Source organism: Cyprinus carpio, chromosome A2, assembly GCF_018340385.1.
Source record: "Cyprinus carpio isolate SPL01 chromosome A2, ASM1834038v1, whole genome shotgun sequence".
NCBI classification, from domain to species: domain Eukaryota; kingdom Metazoa; phylum Chordata; class Actinopteri; order Cypriniformes; family Cyprinidae; genus Cyprinus; species Cyprinus carpio.
The window spans coordinates 14,259,589-14,276,951 of NC_056573.1; the positions used below are offsets into that span (position 1 = coordinate 14,259,589).

Here is a 17,363-nt window from a genome sequence, read left to right on the forward strand (position 1 = left end):
GCATTACTTCTTACCCAGCTTTATCAATATTTGACAGCATTTCATGTGCTTTTGAGAATATAGTACACCTCTTGTTTTATTGTCTGAGTTAACCAGAACCATGGATAAAAGACATTATAAGTTGAACTTTCAGCAGTCATTACTCCAGTCTCAGAGTCACATGATCTTTCAGAAATCATATAATATACAGTGTATGTGTGTCCAAACCCAGAATTGCAGTATTGCATGTAATGCAATAGCAATGAATATGTAATGAAATAGTGCTAATGAGCAACAAGAAGACATATGGATCATTTAAACCACCAAAGATCCAGCCATCTGACTCTCTGACTGACTGACTTGCAAATAATTCAGCTAAAATGATTATTTCTCCCTCTCTCTCTCTCTCACACAATTATTTATACAAAAAAAAAAAAAAAAAAAAAAAAAAAAAAAAAAAAAAAAACACACACGTACCGTAGTTAGCTACAGCCTGCTGAAAGGTGAAGAACAAAGCACATGCAACACTATCAGTGGTCCTTGGTGATGTGTTGATTGTGTTGAGGTTTCAAATTTGGGTTCACACCAGTGTCATTGTGTCAGTGAAAGCATCCTGTCTGTGCTGTTTGTTTCAAATCCCATCGTTCTAGCTCATTGTACTAGGGATCGACCGATATGCATTTTTCAGGGCCGATGCCGATACCGATTATTACAGATCAAGGAGAGCGATAACCGATATTTTGAACCGATATGTGTCTAGTGTAAAAATGAAAATTAATGTCAAAATTAAGATATAAAAAGGCCTCTGACAAAGACTCTCTTTAAATTATTTTAACACATCTTTAATTCTGAGAACTGTTCATAATAACAACATTAATATTAATAATAACAACAAACATAAAAAGTGCTAGGAGCATCCATCAGCAGCATTCTGTAAACTAAGTAAAACTTAAAGCAAATTTAAACAGCAACAAATGAACAAATAATAATGCAAAAAAAATGTAATCTATAATCTATATATATATATATATATATATATATATTATATATATGTGTGTGTGTGTGTGTGTGTGTGTGTGTGTGTGTGTGTGTGTGTGTGTGTGTGTGTATATTATTTAGCATTTTATTTGCAACCCAGAATTGCATTAAAATCACACACAAACCCATATTGTTATAGTGTTTTTTTTTTTTTTTTTTTTTAGACTGTTTATCACGGCGATACAAACTAGGAAGTATACAGGACAGCGTCATCCAGAAACGTGCAATGTGAGATTATTGACAATTTACGTTATTAGCATAGGGTTATTAGCAGGGTGCGATTTGTGAAATAAACAGGGGGGGGATGCTTTTGAAAGATTTTATGAAATGTTTTTAATACGACGGAAATTGTATTTAGTGTCATCTCAGTTTAATAAAAACATTGTAAGCCTACGTTAGGCCTATTAATTGTAATGATTTAATGTCCACGGTTATTCAAACAACAAATTACATCGAGAAAGCGAGCAAAGAACACAACGGAGCTTTTTGAAACTCCGAATCAGTTAAACCATTGCGTCGTAAAATGATTCACTGTTTCGATGCGCTTCAATCGGATCGCGTATCGCGAATCATTTGATTCAGATCTGGACGTCAGAGCGGGTTTGCATGATGTTTTTATACCCACCGGGGATAAAAGTTATTCAGCAGAGGCCAGGGGATGCATAGACCAGAAGGGGAATGCCCCCCATCCACCCCGGCAAATCGCACCCTGGTTATTAGTGAAATGAGAGAGCGCGGCCGCGGAGATAACTAAATCAGGAATAGGGAGCTCGCGTCGCGTCAGGGCGTCAGAGCTCGCGCTTGATGCCCTTTCAGCTCTTCAAAATTGCATAATGGTAATTCTGTATCTGTATGATAAATTATTTTGCAATCATGTTAGAATAAAGCAATATTTTTCCAAATATGCGCATTTTTTTTGACTAAGAGCCCTAACGGAACGGAAGCTGTTCAGTGAAGCTATGTGAACAACACAAAAAAAAAACGCAGCAGACGTGAGTGAATTCATTCGTGTTGATAATCTATTCACAATATAACGTTAAGTTGGCCGAATGGTGAGAGAAGTAGGTTTTAGTTTCACTATCTCAGCACTGATGTGATGATCCGTTAAAGCATATCACTGCAATGACGGACATTGACCGGGAATTCACAGTATAATAACTGAACGGGGCTTGTCATCATAAATCGATTATATTTAGGTGTTTTGCAACTTCAGTGTAGTGATTTATTGCAACTTCAGGAACGTTTACTGCATTCTTACCTTCGAGAGATAACTTATTGATGTGTGATGATGATCACTGAAGCAGCTCCTGTGCTTTCGGTGTGAGAGCGGAACATTTTCCAGCCGCGCCAGTCGTATTGATTGGCCAGGCTCGTGACTCCCAACAAATCAGACGGACGATGTGGGCGGGGCTTAGTTTAGGCCACAGAGCGGTGCGCTCTGACTGAGGTGGCTGGATCAGTGCCAGATCGCGCATTTCAAAATAAAATGGTTTTATCGGCAAATCAGTTTTTGAAAATGGCCGATGCCGATAACAATAAAAATGCTTAATATCGGCGCCGATAATCGGCCATGCCGATAATCGGTCGACCCCTAATTTGTTCGTTATAGCTTAAGTATGAAAATCCACATTCAGTACTATGCAAGTATCAGTACGAATATACAAGCATCAATACTGCAAAGCACGGCACTTAGTAAATATATGAGGCAGTAGAGGTATTGCTGCTTTTCGTCTGTCTTTCATCTGTGTCACATGATCAGGCTGGGTGTCAGATGAACTGTGCAGTGCTGTGGGATCTGAGCTGCTTTACTGCAGATGCCTGGAATGAGGTTCAGAAAACATGGGTGAGGCCTTACTCAAATTATTACTTAATATACACAAGGAGCCAGAGATAATATCTGTTACCATTAACGTTTGTAAGGACATGAGGTTCACTGTGGTGTGGAACTTCTTTGACCAGTATTAGCCTTGCTTTCCAGTAGCACTAGAATTAAATGCTGACCAGCATGACATAGCAATATTGGCTCAACCGGTGTACGTTTCTGAGTGGGGTTTATGTGTTTTCTTGACCAATGGTTGACGGGGAGTATTCAGGAAAGCCCTTTTGAGTTTTTTTTAGATTTTAATATTCAGGGAAGCCTGTTTGAATTTGTAATATTTTAATATTAAGAGGGAATTCCCAACTCGTGGGAGCTGTGTGGCGCCATCGGGGATTCCTGATAAATTGGTGTTGGGGGCGACGATGGTGGTCTTGCTCTTATTCCCATTGTTCCTCTTGGTCATCTCTCTCTTTGCTTCCCTGGAGTGATTCAGTGTCTTTTTTTATTGTTTAATTTGTGTTTTTGTGCATCTGTTGATTCTGAGTAATCTGGTATATAGTGTAATGTGTTGTTAGTGTTTTTTTCTAATCCGTAACGGGTAGTGGATTTATTTATTAGCTCACACTTTGGTTATTTAGTAAGCATTGTGAGGGAAGCAGAACTCCGGAAAACTCACCTGTTTCATTTTATCAGGAGTCAGGTGAGATCTGCTGGTGAGAACAGGCTTAGGCAGGTGTTTTCTGTTTTTATAGCTGCCCTACCTGTGTACTTTTATTGTAGATATTTCTTTGCATTTATTTGTTAATATATTTTTGTAAATATTTTTCTGTGAATTATTGTGTAGTGTTTTTTTCTGGTTAAGTTGTTTCTTTTTTATTAAAGTAAATGAAGGCGTGGATTGTCATCTTGGAAATGGCATCAAGTGTCTGTGACTTATTAATTTGTTTGGTCCGTATCCATTATTTGTTTTATTCGTTTTAACAAGCTATAAATTTTATTATTGCCAATAAAAATAAATATATATACTGTATATATAGGACGGAGGCACTTCAAGGGGCAGCTTGAAGGGAGGCACTACTGGGGCAGCTGTGGCCTAATAGTTAGAGAGTTGGACTTGTAACCCGAAGGTCACAGGTTCAAATCTCGGTGCCGACAGGAGTTGTAGGTGGGAGGGAGTGAATGAACAGTGCTCTCTTCCAGCCTCAATACCCATGGCTGAAGTGCCCTTGAGCAAGGCACTGAACCCCCAGTTGCTCCCCGGGCGCTGGATATATAGCTGCCCACTGCTCCGGGTGTGTGTTCACGGTGTGTTCACTTCTCACTGCTGTGTGTGTGCACTTGGATGGGTTAAATGCAGAGCACCAATTCCGAGTATGGGTTACCATACTTGGCAAATGTCACTTTTTTCACTTTTTTTTTTTCAAAATAATTGAATTAATAAATACATAAATATCTACATACATAAGTTTTTAAATACATTGTAGTGATATTTTAGTATCATTAGCATCCTATTATATCTTGTAATTATATTATATATTTACATACATAAGTTTTTAAATACATTGTATTTTTGTTTTTGTGTAGTTCTGTACTGTATGTAGCACTAAATGCAACATGTTTAAGTGGAAACATAAAAGGGATAGTCCAACCCAAAATGAAAATTGTCCTCATTTACTCACCCTCGTGTTGATCCAGAACTCAATGACTTTATCCTGGGGAACACAAAAGACACAATGGAAGTCAATTGAAAACAGGGTAGTTTAGATACCAACATTCCTCAAAAAGTCTTCTCTTGTGTTACTCAGGAGAAAGAAAAAATATACAGGTTTCGAATGACATGATTGTGAGTAAATGATGACAGAATTTTCATTTTTAAGTAAGTAAGTTGTGACATTTGCCAAGTAGGGTAACCCATACTCTGAATTGGTGCTCTGCATTTATCCCATCCATGTGCACACACACAGCAGTGAGAAGTGAACAAACTGTGAACACACACCTGGAGCAGTGGGCAGCTATATCCAGCGCCCGGGGAGCAACTGGGGATTTTGGGTAAACTATCCCTTTAACGCTTCCAGCTTCGATCAGAGCGGGTTTTAAAACAACAGTAGCTATATTCACAATTCCCCCTCTGAATTTCTAAATTAGTTTGAATGCTGTGTGAAGAACAGCAATCTGAGCTGCTCTAAAAGTGAACATATTGCATTAGCATGGGTTAGTCAGTTGCCAGGTAGCCTGAGGCAATGCCATATATCAGTGAGACTGGCTGCTCAGGCTCCTGGCCTCTCCAGCGCTCAACGTTCCCACCACGTCCCTGCTTTGATATTACTTCACACAGCAGCCTGCATCACGGTAATGGATGTAGACTCATTCATTATCTCCATCAATCACAGGCGCTTACACACAGGAGCTGGGTGTAAGAAGAGCCTCTAGTATGAGGACTGAGAATAGCAGACAATTGAATTAGGCTAAGCTCTATATGCGGCCTGTCAAGACAGTAATACTCCTGTATTAGTGAGGCAGGAGGTTCAAAGGTCAACTCAAGAAGATGTGCGGCTGCTGAAGATGTATGTTTTGGTGGTTTAGCATTTTATTTAAAGGGGTGGTGTTGTTATGATGATAATTATTTTGTTTTTTTGTTTTTTTTGTGTGATTTAATGTGTTTATGCGGTTTAAGGTTAAAAAAACACATTATTTTCCACATACTGTACATTATTGTTTCTCCTTTATACCCCGCCTTCTGAAACACGTCGATTTTTACAAGGCTCAACACTCTGAAAAGCGAGGTGTGCTCTGATTGGCCAGCTATCCAGTGGGTTGTGATTGGCTGAATGCCTGAAGCGTGTGACAGAAATGTTACGCCTCTTAACATATTGTGATGCCTTGTCCGACCAGAGCAACAAGACATAAAAAATAAAACCCATTATAAAGTGATATAAACATGATTTCTAGTCGTGTTTTCTTTTGGAAGGCAAAAACAAAGTAGGTTCACTTTCTCAATGAAACAGCGTCACACACAGTGGCCTTGAGTGAGCAGAGGCCGGAGGTCTAGAGTGAGCCGCGTTCTAGAGCGAGCCGCGGTCTAGAGTGTGCTGCGGCCGGCTTGAGTGAGCAGAGGCGGGCGGCTTGAGGCGGATTCTACGAAGGAGCATACCTTGTGCTTGCAGCAACCACATGTTGACGAACCCAGGCTGGATTCCACTTTGTCCATGGTGAAAGCCCATTCTGGGATCCACAGTGCAAAGTTGATGTATTTCCTCAGCGACCAGCACGGATCAGCTCCAGACATGACAAAGCGGATATCATCCTCTTTTGGAAGGCCAAACAAAGTAGTTTCGCTTTCACAGTGAAACACACAGCGTCTAAACGACATGGCGGCGGCGGCAACAACAATACTACAACGAGAATAAAAGGTACGCCTTCTTTCTTTGCGTGAACATCTAGGCGGCGTTATGCAAATCTTCCCACATACTGACGTAGGTATGTGGGGGCGTGTTAGAATAAGCCATTTCAGGGGGACATGGACGAGTCTCAACTTTTATAAAGAATATCTCTTTGGATTTGAGACTTTAGTCTTTGCAACTTTACAGATCTTCTTTATTCACCAAGAGCTTGTAACACTCCAGAGAGAAAGCAAAATTTGAAATCGCATCATATGACCCCTTTAAAGTACTGAGATACTGAAAGAAGTTTAATGTGCTTTTCGTTCAAGGACATTGTGAGAGGTTGTTTATGCATCTGAGTGCATTTCACTGTATACTGTACTGTATGCTAATAGATTTCTCCATAGTAAATTGTTTGTTTGTGCCTGAGGCGCTGGACTGCATAAGTGTGATCTGTATGCAAAGTTATATCAGCACTTTATTATGTAAGAAAAGACTATAATCTCTTGATGGCAACAAAGTAGTTCAAACACATTTTTTCACACCAGGTCAAACTATATTTAATAACTAAAACAAAGTCAATAAGAGTTCTTAAAACGGCAAACACTTCCTTGCAGGGCTGTAATGTAATATATTGTATTGTATGGTAAGTGAAGTGAAGTGAAGTGAAGTGAAGTGAAGTGAAGTGCAGTGAAGTGAAGTGAAGTGAAGTGCAGTGAAGTGAAGTGAAGTGAATTAAATTAAAGCTTAATGTTGTAAGTTTTTAATTTTTATGAAATAAAACAATTTTATTTGTTATTTTATTTGTTTTATTTTATTTTATTTCATTTTATTACTTTAGTGATGTCCAAATTGAAATATCTTGACACATGAAATTATTTGTGATTGAGACTTTTCTCAGTGAATAAATTGTGAAGTACACATCCACACCGTCTACCATGAATATTTGTGGTGCTGTTTTATTAATTAATGATCTGAAATAGTGACCATTAATAATAGTAGTTGAACATCAGCCACATTATTATATTATCGTAGCTGTAGTATTGTATACTGTTAAAATACATTTCAAAGTTGTAAATAAAACAAGATCTTTGGAGTAAGTTTTACAAGAAAATACAATTTCAGTATTTCTTCTTAAAAATAATAATAATAATTTATTCTGTGTTGCTTGCTGTTTCTTTGTAAAATAAATTTGTGTGTTAATAAAAGTAGTTTAATATCAACATGGAATATATTATAGTTTTGTTGGTATTGTTTTGTTCCATATGCCTTAAAAGCATATTTTACTGAAAAAATCTGTCATCACTCACACCAGTATTTTTTTTTTCCATACTGTGTAAGTCAGTGGCTACTTTCAACTGTTTGGTTACCACCATTCTTCAAAATATCTTCTTTTGTATTTAGCAGCTGAAAGAAATTCCTACAAGTTTTTTGGGTGAACTATCGCTTTGAAGGAACATGGATGAAGATGTTGCTGAGTTGCTTGAGTTTCAGCCCTGAAATTATCCAGTGCATAGTAATAGTCGTTCAACTGGGAGGTTAAGGACTTAATCCATGTAATGTATCACTTTAAGAAGAAGTGTTCGCTGTATAATAACTCTGGATCACCTATGGGATCTATAGAGAGGGTACAGGACAGAAAACCTCCATAAATTCAGTTCAGCAGGGAAATCAACACAGCGCTTCCCGCTCATTACGTCTCACACTCAGCCAACAGTTTACCCGTTTGTGTTACAGACTTTCATCAAAGATAACATCTAATGATCAAAGCCAATGATGCTCGTCTGTGTGAATAATGATGCAGAGGAAACAGCTTGTCCTGAGCTGCATCCGGAGGCTCAGGAAGAGCCCGCTTAATCATACAAATGCTCATTTGTATGTATGTGTGTGAGTGTGTGTTATCTCATGATACATCCATGGCTCTCTCTAATGCTTTGACGTCTGCTACTGTGGAGGATCTCATAAAGAGTTTTATATGCAAATGTTGGGGTGAAATTATAATATTGATCTGATATCTCCCCATGGAGCTCATAAAGGGCTCTTTGGAGTCTTAGTTAAATGACATGACAGAGTTCTGTCCTTGAAGTGCCATGAAGAATGTTTATTTTGAAGGCTGGTTTGATATTAAACTTGCCAGAGATGAGAAGCGAAAGCCTTTGTCTTCTCCATGACAACCAAAATCTGTGGTTTAATTGTTTAGAATTTAGTGAAAAACATCACGTTCCATTACAGTTTTCAAAGCAGAATTGTATTGATATTCCTTAAACATTTTGGTTAGATGCATGATCTCAAGCCTAAAGTGTTACTTTTCCAAATTAATAATTCAGATAAACAGATCTTGTTTTGTAGATAGTTTTAGCTTTTGTGCAGTTTTTGTTTACACAAATTATTATTTTATTGGTACACAAGAAAAAAATATAGTCAATTCAGAAATATTCCATGAGTGTCATCCATACAAATGCACACGATTTACACATTTACACATATTATCTTTCCGGAAATATGTGTGGAAAAATCATGAAATTAAATACTATTTTTACACTAATTTAACCCATTTAAAGTCCATATTTTTATTTGAAGTCATAAAGTTTTTTAAGTTTCATAAATTTATGTAAAAAAAAAAAAAATCTTGTTTCCTGTTGCCTGCTTCTTCTTCTTCTACTTTTTTTTTTTTTTTTTTTTTTTTTTTTTTAAATAAACAAATCCACAAACTGTTTTCAAATACCCAATTGTTGCTTGATGGACTATAGATCACTTGAACTGCACTGCTCTTAGAAATTCTGGGTGGTCTGAAACATGATTATTTAATATTTCACGTGCATATTTCCAAGGACAACATCTACCTGTCTGTAAATGCACTTTATATTTGTTTAGTCATGTTTGTTTACAATCTTTCATCTGTGCTCCTTTAAAGAGTGTGTCAGGAAGAATGCTCTGCTCATTCAGCCCTCTCCTTCTGTCTTCATCTCATATAATAAACACACACCAACTTCTAATGAGAACCATAAAGCCTCTCCCATGTTATTCTTCTCTTGCTCAAATTAGGTAGCAGTACATTTTCTGGCTTTGTGAACGTCCCTGTTGGTGCTCTTGCTAAATTTAATAACCTCAGTTCTGTTTCTCTTTATCCCCGTCAGGTTGGTGTGGAGTTTTGTAACAAAAGAATTCCTGTGTGCACTGGAATATATCAGCCGAAAATGAGGAACTGTTGAGCGTGAGTATGATTTCATGTGTTCCCCAAATATTGTGTTGTATTAGAGCTTTGTGGAAATCTGGCTGGTTTGCTAAGGCTGTTTGTTTGGTATCATTTAGATTAACCTCATTCTTGACGTGATTGTAATATTCTTAATAATAATTTAATTAGATGGAGCATTGTTTATTATGCATCTCTCTGTTGGTTGATGTGTTATTGTGGACAACATAAAAGGACTCAAAGTTGTCCGTTATAAGCCACAGGCAGATGGGGTAGGACACACACCTACACTCACACACATTCATCTCTTTTCAAGGAAAATATAATAGATTAAGACAGGAGGCTAGTTTTTGGTTGATATTCACAATTACTGATTTTCAGTTTAAATCATCACATTTTAACAAACGTAATAAAACATTTTTCTTAGAATGTTAGTGTACCCATCTCAATCAGTATTTTAAAAAATAAGTATAATTTTCAAGTTTTTACAAAAAAAAAGAAAAAAACATTTTGAATATTGCATTTAAAAGAAAACTGAATAAGCAGTGAAGCAGTTTTAAAATATTTTTCTTTGAAAAATTAAACTAAAAGATAATTTTGAGAATTTCCTTCTTTTATGAGGCTCCCAAACCACTCTCATATCAGGACTGTTGTACCTCCCTGCCATTTTTGACTTAATGCCTGCCAAAAATATAATAATAAATTTTAATGCAGAAATAAAAAAAACATGCTCATGATCCAAGTCATTGTATTAACAATATAAATTAGACTTTTTTTATATAAATTAGTAGAAAACTTCAAGTAAACATTGCATTTAAGGATGTTTAGATATTTTTACTGGAATTTGACTGCAAGCTGTTATGACAATCCAGATGTTCACAAATGACCTCCAGTTGTCATAGCTTTAGGCTAGCAGCTAAACGGAGTGCTTTCAGACAAATAGCAGGTGCGGTTATATTGAGGATGGAGTTTCTTCCATGGCTGTGTCTCCTGTGAATCAGCAGTGTATGTGGATTAACTGTCCTGCACAGGACTATCATCTGATACTGCAGCTCCAGCGCTCCACACACAGTCTGCAGGTTCACTGGACGAGACTCATGGCTGTAAAGTTATCTAGGAGTGCTCTGTAGAGGACTAATCTGACACACACTGATAAGGGCTTTTGGAGTGCTGCAGCCTGGCTGCTTTCATTAGGACAGAACTGTTTGCTACACAGGAACACCAGTTAAATGGAGGCAGTGACACGGCCTACATAATTTAATGCTGCTGGATGAATGTTCAATCTACAGCTTCCATAATACAAGCAAAACAATAATTTCACTGCATAGTGGGTCTGCAGTGTTTGATAAGATGTGATTTGATTTTAAACGCTTTAGTTTTAAATTTTTCTCTTCTAAAGTGTTTTTGAATTCTGTGGGGATAGATGTTGAAATATGGAAGAGCTATGAATCATTCCTTCTGAATTTGTACTTTCAGTGCAGTTGTAACAGCATGTACCCTTTGCTAAAATAGAACATTGGAAATACGAGGTTGTTAAACTTAACTCCATCAATTGTCTAGATCATCCATATATTTTAATAAACATTCTAATCCCACGCAGCATGACACATAATGACAGGGGCACTTTATAATAAATGCAGCATGTAAAAGAAAACATCATTCAGTCCACAACAATGTCTGAGTATAAGTCGATCTGAAGAGCAGTACTTGATGACTAATCTAGAATGACGTCCATTGACTGCGAGGTGACAGCCAAGAACCGAGGAAGATATGATGCCACATTTTTTTTATTTTATGTATTAATTAAAGTAATTAATTTTTGGTTCAAATTCTTCTAGCTGTGTACTTGTTCTGAAATCAATATCGTTCTTTTATTTTAGGTCATGACAGTATGAGTTATACAACCTAGTTAAACAGCTAGAAGCAACTGCAAAGGAATGTCCTCAAAAGTGGATGGGATATAGCGTTAACATTTTCAACATGACTCATGAATATTAATTAGGTGATCTAACGTATGCCTAATAGTCCTAACTGATTTCCGGTTAAAAAGATTTCCTGGTAACTGTAGTAGGATTTAACTGATAATCGGCTTCTACGTCTCCTAAAGTTATTTCAAAACTCTTAAAAATGAGTGATTATTTCCAAAGTTTGAGCATTTAAAAAAAAAAAAAGATATTGCTTATGTTATAATGATTGCTTTGTTGTTATAAAAGATATTTTTTTTTTTATTTTGTTTGGATTTATTGAGACTGTATTGTGTGTTGTTGGGATGTTTTTATTTCATACTGACATTTAAATAATAGGCAGAAGTTCCGAAAAGAACATGGGCACTAGGGGTGTGCAGCGAAGCCAGTATTTGTATCTGTATTTGTATCTGTATAAATCACAAAATTATTCGTATTCGTATCTGTATCAGGATAAAAGAAGTAGGCGGAGCTTGAACAAGAATTTCGTACAGTGTTTGATAAGACCATTATGTTTATGGTCTTACAGCCTATCTTTTTTCGTAGTTATTATCACTAAACAAATGTGCCGTGTTTAACTAAAATAATATTTTTTTTATAATTATAACCTTTAGCCTATTTAAACATCTAACAGTCGGAGCCGATTTCCTTGTACAAGCAGTGCTTCGAGCAACGTGCGTTCGAGTCCCAGCTTGGGGACCCTTCGTGATCCAATAAATAGATATTTAAGTATCTAAATTAAAACAGTAAGGGTTCCTACACAATTTAGAAATGTGGAAATTGATAAGTCATTTCCAGGAAATGCATGGAAAAAGTAAACTGCAACACTGCTATTTTATCTGCACTTATTTCATTCATAAACTCATTTAGCTACTTCACACACTTGTTACTGCGTTGTAATTTTAGAGGATTATGTAAAACAACATGAATTCCTTTGGCTCACCGGTTCCTGCGGAGTTTAAAAAAGTACTTCACTTAAGTAATTCGCAGGTCTGGAGAACCTATGGGGGAAAAAAGAGCAGAGTATGGAAAAATATTTTGACTATTTGCCTTATTCAGTGTTCTAAAATATAAAATTAAGAATTTCTAAAAATAAATGTATCATACAAGTAGGAAGATTTCATGACAAACATCTAGTGAATTAATTAATTCAAGGCTAACATTTCATTATGCAGAACTATTTAAACAAGTCTTTTTTGAACTTCACTAACCACATGTGCATGTGCCACGAAAGCCAGCAAAAGTTAAGGAAGCAAACATGTAGGCCTAGTAGAAAATGTATCTGTATTTAAGTTGATTATAAGCCTATACTCTTGACAGAGAGCTGGTTTGGTTTTTGAGAGACAGAGACGCGCAGAGACGGCAACGCGGCTGTTTGATTGGCAATCGCGCTGTGCTTTTTCATTCGTGTATCATATTGTAGCCTATAAGGTTTAAATCATTGTCTTTTATATTACACAAATAGTAGAACATGTATGATGTATTATTGTAGGTAATATTAGGCCTACTCTTGCCAAGCTCTGATTTCTGAGAGATGCACGGAGTGGCAACAGCAATGCGTGTTTGATTTGCGCTCTTTTCATTCAGAAAGTTTACGTTCATTCACTTCACACACTCATTGAGTGAATTTAGAGGATTGTGTAAAATATTGCGCTGATCCCCTGGCTCACCTGTGAATCAAACAAACACCAGACTGTGCTGCAGCCTCAGCCGAATATTCGGGCAGAATTATTCGTTATCCGTTATTTGTTTTTGAAGCCATTATCCGTGCCTTTCCGAATAAGGTATTCGGTTTCGGGCACACCCCTAATTGGCACGCATGAAGGCAAAAGACTCACTGAGAAAGAACAGCTGATGCTTCACCTTGAAAATAGTTCTTCAAAACAGCCTCTGATTCACATTTTCCAGTATGGTTTTGTAAAGTCATTTCTATAGACTGGGATGTTTGATATGGATTTTGGAGTGATGATAATCTCTCATAAAGGATGAAAAGAAAGGACTCCATAAATAAAGCATTCCTAAGTTCTGTGGCAGAGTTGCCTGAAGTTGCAGGCATTTTCTAAAAAAAAATAGGCCATGTTTTGCCATTTTATGTGTGTTGTTGCCTGCCTTTTGTGAGCGAGAGTGAAACAGGCCATTTTTGGCACTGGCGAGCATGTCACAGCAGAAGGTGAAACACGTGGTGGGAGATGCACTTTCTCAGAATGGTGGCTCTGTGTTGCCTGTGGCAAGAGCTCTGCTCATTAAATTTTCAGTTTAATATCTCCATATTTCCTTTCTTTTCCCATGTTCTGCTCCCCATTTAAAACCACTTAATCTGATGAAAGCATGAGCTAAAAAAGTGTTGTTGTTTTTTTTATATATACAGTTTTTGTTAGTGATACTACCTGAATCACAAAGGAGGGATAATGAAAGTGAGACACATTTGTGACACTCATTTTTAAAACGGCAGCTATGCACTGGTGGATATATGATGCTCACGCTGAGTACAGATGACACATTTTAGTACAAATCCCACTACTACATCAAAATGACAGATGATTCAATCATTATTGATTCTCCTGAAGAATAAAATCACTGTACTCCCAAATATAGAAATAACATGTGCTGTCATTGGCTTACATCTTTTTTGTGTGTCTCTTTATACTTTAGTTTTGATTTGCATTTTTTCCCCTGCAGTTTCATATGCATGCATGTCTTGCATGCACTAGAAGTTGATTAGCCTTTCTTGTTGGATAAGAGAACTTTACGTAATGTAATGCATGACATTATGAAGTATACGTAGTGCATCTAACTCCAGGATATGCTGTTGAGACACTTAATGGTTATTATGGATATCTTCATGCTTACATTTCTCTTCAGGCAATAGTTCAATTCAACATGCTCTTAGCACAGAATCACTGCAAAACCTAGTCACCTGCCTCCAGGTAGGCAACTGAATTGTTATCCTAAGATAACTTGCTTTGGCCATATTCAAAGGTAGCATTGCATGTACAGTTAAGTTGGTTTGGCCATATTCAAAGGTAGCATTGCATGTAAGTTGGTGGATATGAGAGACATGTACTGTAGAATTGATTAAAGTTTGATTTTAGTTTAAATTAATTTTGTGTTGTGTGTACGACAAAACACTGAAACATTGATTAGTTTTTATTTTTTTTATTTTATTTTTTTTATTTTTTTTTAAATTAATACTTTTTTTAGGGATGCACCGATACCATTTTGTTCAGAACTGATTCGATACCAAAAATTCTGAGCATCAGCCGATACCGATCCGATACCAGCAGATTTTTTTCTTTTAATCATTGTAAAATTTCTATACCTCTGTGTGTTGACCTGATCCTTACTCTTTTGTGTGTTAATCACAATCTACTAAATGTAGACAACTTCATTTTAAAGAAAAATAACAAATGAAAAAAATATATAATCATAATTTCTAACAAAAATACTATTATAAACTAGGTTAGTGGATAACTCTGAAGCAAATGTTACTCTAGAAAAATCAAGAGTGCACAATATTTTATAAAACCAAACATTTAGTGAAAAAACATTATTTTGTGAGGAACAAATAAGAGTAGGACTAAATCTGATAAAATGTTACACATTCATGTAAAACAAGTAAATATATTGATATATAAATACATACTATACATTAAAATGAAAAGACATTTCTTTTAAATGTATAGTAGGGCTGTGCAAAAAAATCAAATGCGATTACCATGCGCCTCTAATCAGTAAAACCGGTTCTGTGGTTAATAGAAAATCTCCATCACCTGCTTATAAATGGAGCAGCATTTACTACAAAGAGCCGTAGTTCACGGACAAACTACATAATATCGCGTTCATAAATCACAGGCTATTCATCGCTGATAATGAACGTGACATTGCCTAGTTTGTACGTGAACTATTGCTCTTGCACAGCCCTAATGTATAGCACAGTAATGAGGCAGCAACATATGATAGATCAAGAAAGGCTATTAATAATCTTTCATTGAGCAAAAGTGTTCAAAAATGAAAGGCCCCAAAACAGAGTGGCAAAAATCTCCTATGCACATCCCATGCGCAGAATGATGCTCTTGAAGCACGATGGAGCGCACCACAATCACATAGAAAAGTTCAAAGCACAGAAATGAAAGGCTGATAGTTTGTTTGGCATTTTCTTTTAACAGTTTTACATTTCATGTACTGCGTGCATGGAAGTACAATTTATTCATAGTGCTCTCTGCTTCACTATTGTAATCTAACAGACACCCGATAGAAAGTAACATAATTTAGAAATAGATATTTTTTTATATTGCTGTTTGATTCATTATTGTAGGAACATTGAATCATCTTGAAGAGAGTTTTATCGCATTGATTGTCGTAAAATGCGACACAGTTTGAATGCTGAATGGAGGATGACAGCCAGCCTCAATGGAGAGAAGAGTTTACATTAACTTAAATTTGTTTACTTTTTCATTTATTTATATTCTTATTTATTTCATGTTAATCTTTTGTACGGTTATGTTAAACTATTTGAATGGTTAAAGAAAAATTTGTGTACAGCTTAAATTTATTTTTATTTATTTTTTTATTGTTTAAGATTTTAATGTACTATATTAAAAATATACTGTTTTGGATATGTCTGGTCTCTTTGGTTCGGTATCTGCTTATTTTTTTTTTTTTTTTTGCCCGTTATCAAAAAAACAGAATGATGAATAAACTGTTTTTTGAGAGTGAATATTAGAATGAAGGACATTTGTGTTATAAAATGAAAGGCTCCAAAACAGAGTGGCAAAAATCTACTGTGTTTTTTATATGTGCAGAATTGTTGATCTTAGAGGATTTCTTTCAAAAACATAATATTTTACTGACCCCAAACTTTTGAATGGTAGTGTATGTATATTTGTGTGTGTTGTTCCTCTGTCATCACCCATATAGAAATCAGCTGTGAGTGAAATCTCTCTTGCGCTTTACATGACGAGCACTACATGTATGACGCACATGTATGAGTTGCTGCCTATGTAGAGTGTTCTAAATCAGTCACTTCGGAAGATCTATTTCAGTTTGGACTCTGTCATAGACGGCAGCTGTGTATGTAGGCGAGCGAGGCAGCTCACTATGTTTTGTAACAGACCTAATGTATTTCCTTCCTGCCATAAGCATCTTAACAGAAAATTTTGCCTTGTGATGATTCACACTCATTGTTATAATTTTAATTGCATGTGTTGACTTCATATTAACATGGTACTCTCTTATTAAGCATATCCTGTGTCTTAGCATCTCATGTCAGATCCTTTGCTACACGACACCAGAAATATCTCCTCGGATGAAAAATGGTTGCGCATTCCATGAAACCCCAATGAGAAACAGTCTCGCAGCAGAGATTTCCTTTCCCCACCATTACCTCTGACCTACAAACACACGTGTGAGTCAAGCTAGTAGTTACTAGCGTCACTGATTCAATGCTCACATGTGAGGCTCGAGTGCTGTGAGCACATCCTCTTTCTCAGAATCAGAGGCTTTATTTGGCAAGTATATGCTTATGTTTTTGGACTTACATTATGTACAGAGAAAACCCCTAGACACAGCATTGGAATTAAAGTAACACTTAAGATTAGGGAACACATTCACTACTTACTAAGAGTTTTTACCTCAATAAACTCCTAATTACTGCTTATTGATAGTAAGTTAGTTGTTGTTGAAGTTTTGGTTTTGAGTGAGGTTAAGGGATCTAGAATATGCTTATGCAGAATAAGGCATTATATATACTAATAATCAGCCAATATGCTAGTAATACAAATGCTAATAAGCAACTTATTGTGAATAGTGTTCCCTAATCCAAAGTGTTACCAAATATTATACACAATTGTTCAAAAGCTTGGCATCATTAGGATTTATTTATTATGTTGTTGTTGTTCCCTCATTGAACAAAACTGAAGATATTCATACAAAAGATTTCGTTTTCAAATGAAAGCATTTTCCTTTGAACTTTCTGATGGTCTGTTGTAGCC

At 36.3% G+C, this 17,363-nt stretch overlaps 1 protein-coding gene across 5 annotated transcripts in view; it reads left to right on the forward strand.

Moving 5' to 3' along the window:
- The window catches only part of LOC109079041 (disks large-associated protein 1-like), a 122,830-nt gene that overhangs the window by 27,476 nt on the left and 77,991 nt on the right, over nucleotides 1-17,363 (forward strand). For all 5 annotated transcript variants that reach the window (XR_006162185.1, XM_042774371.1, XM_042774378.1 and 2 more), the window contains exon 2: nucleotides 9,354-9,430. The gene's annotated coding sequence lies outside the window, so the exon portion shown is untranslated. The remainder of the gene's footprint in view (nucleotides 1-9,353; nucleotides 9,431-17,363) is intronic.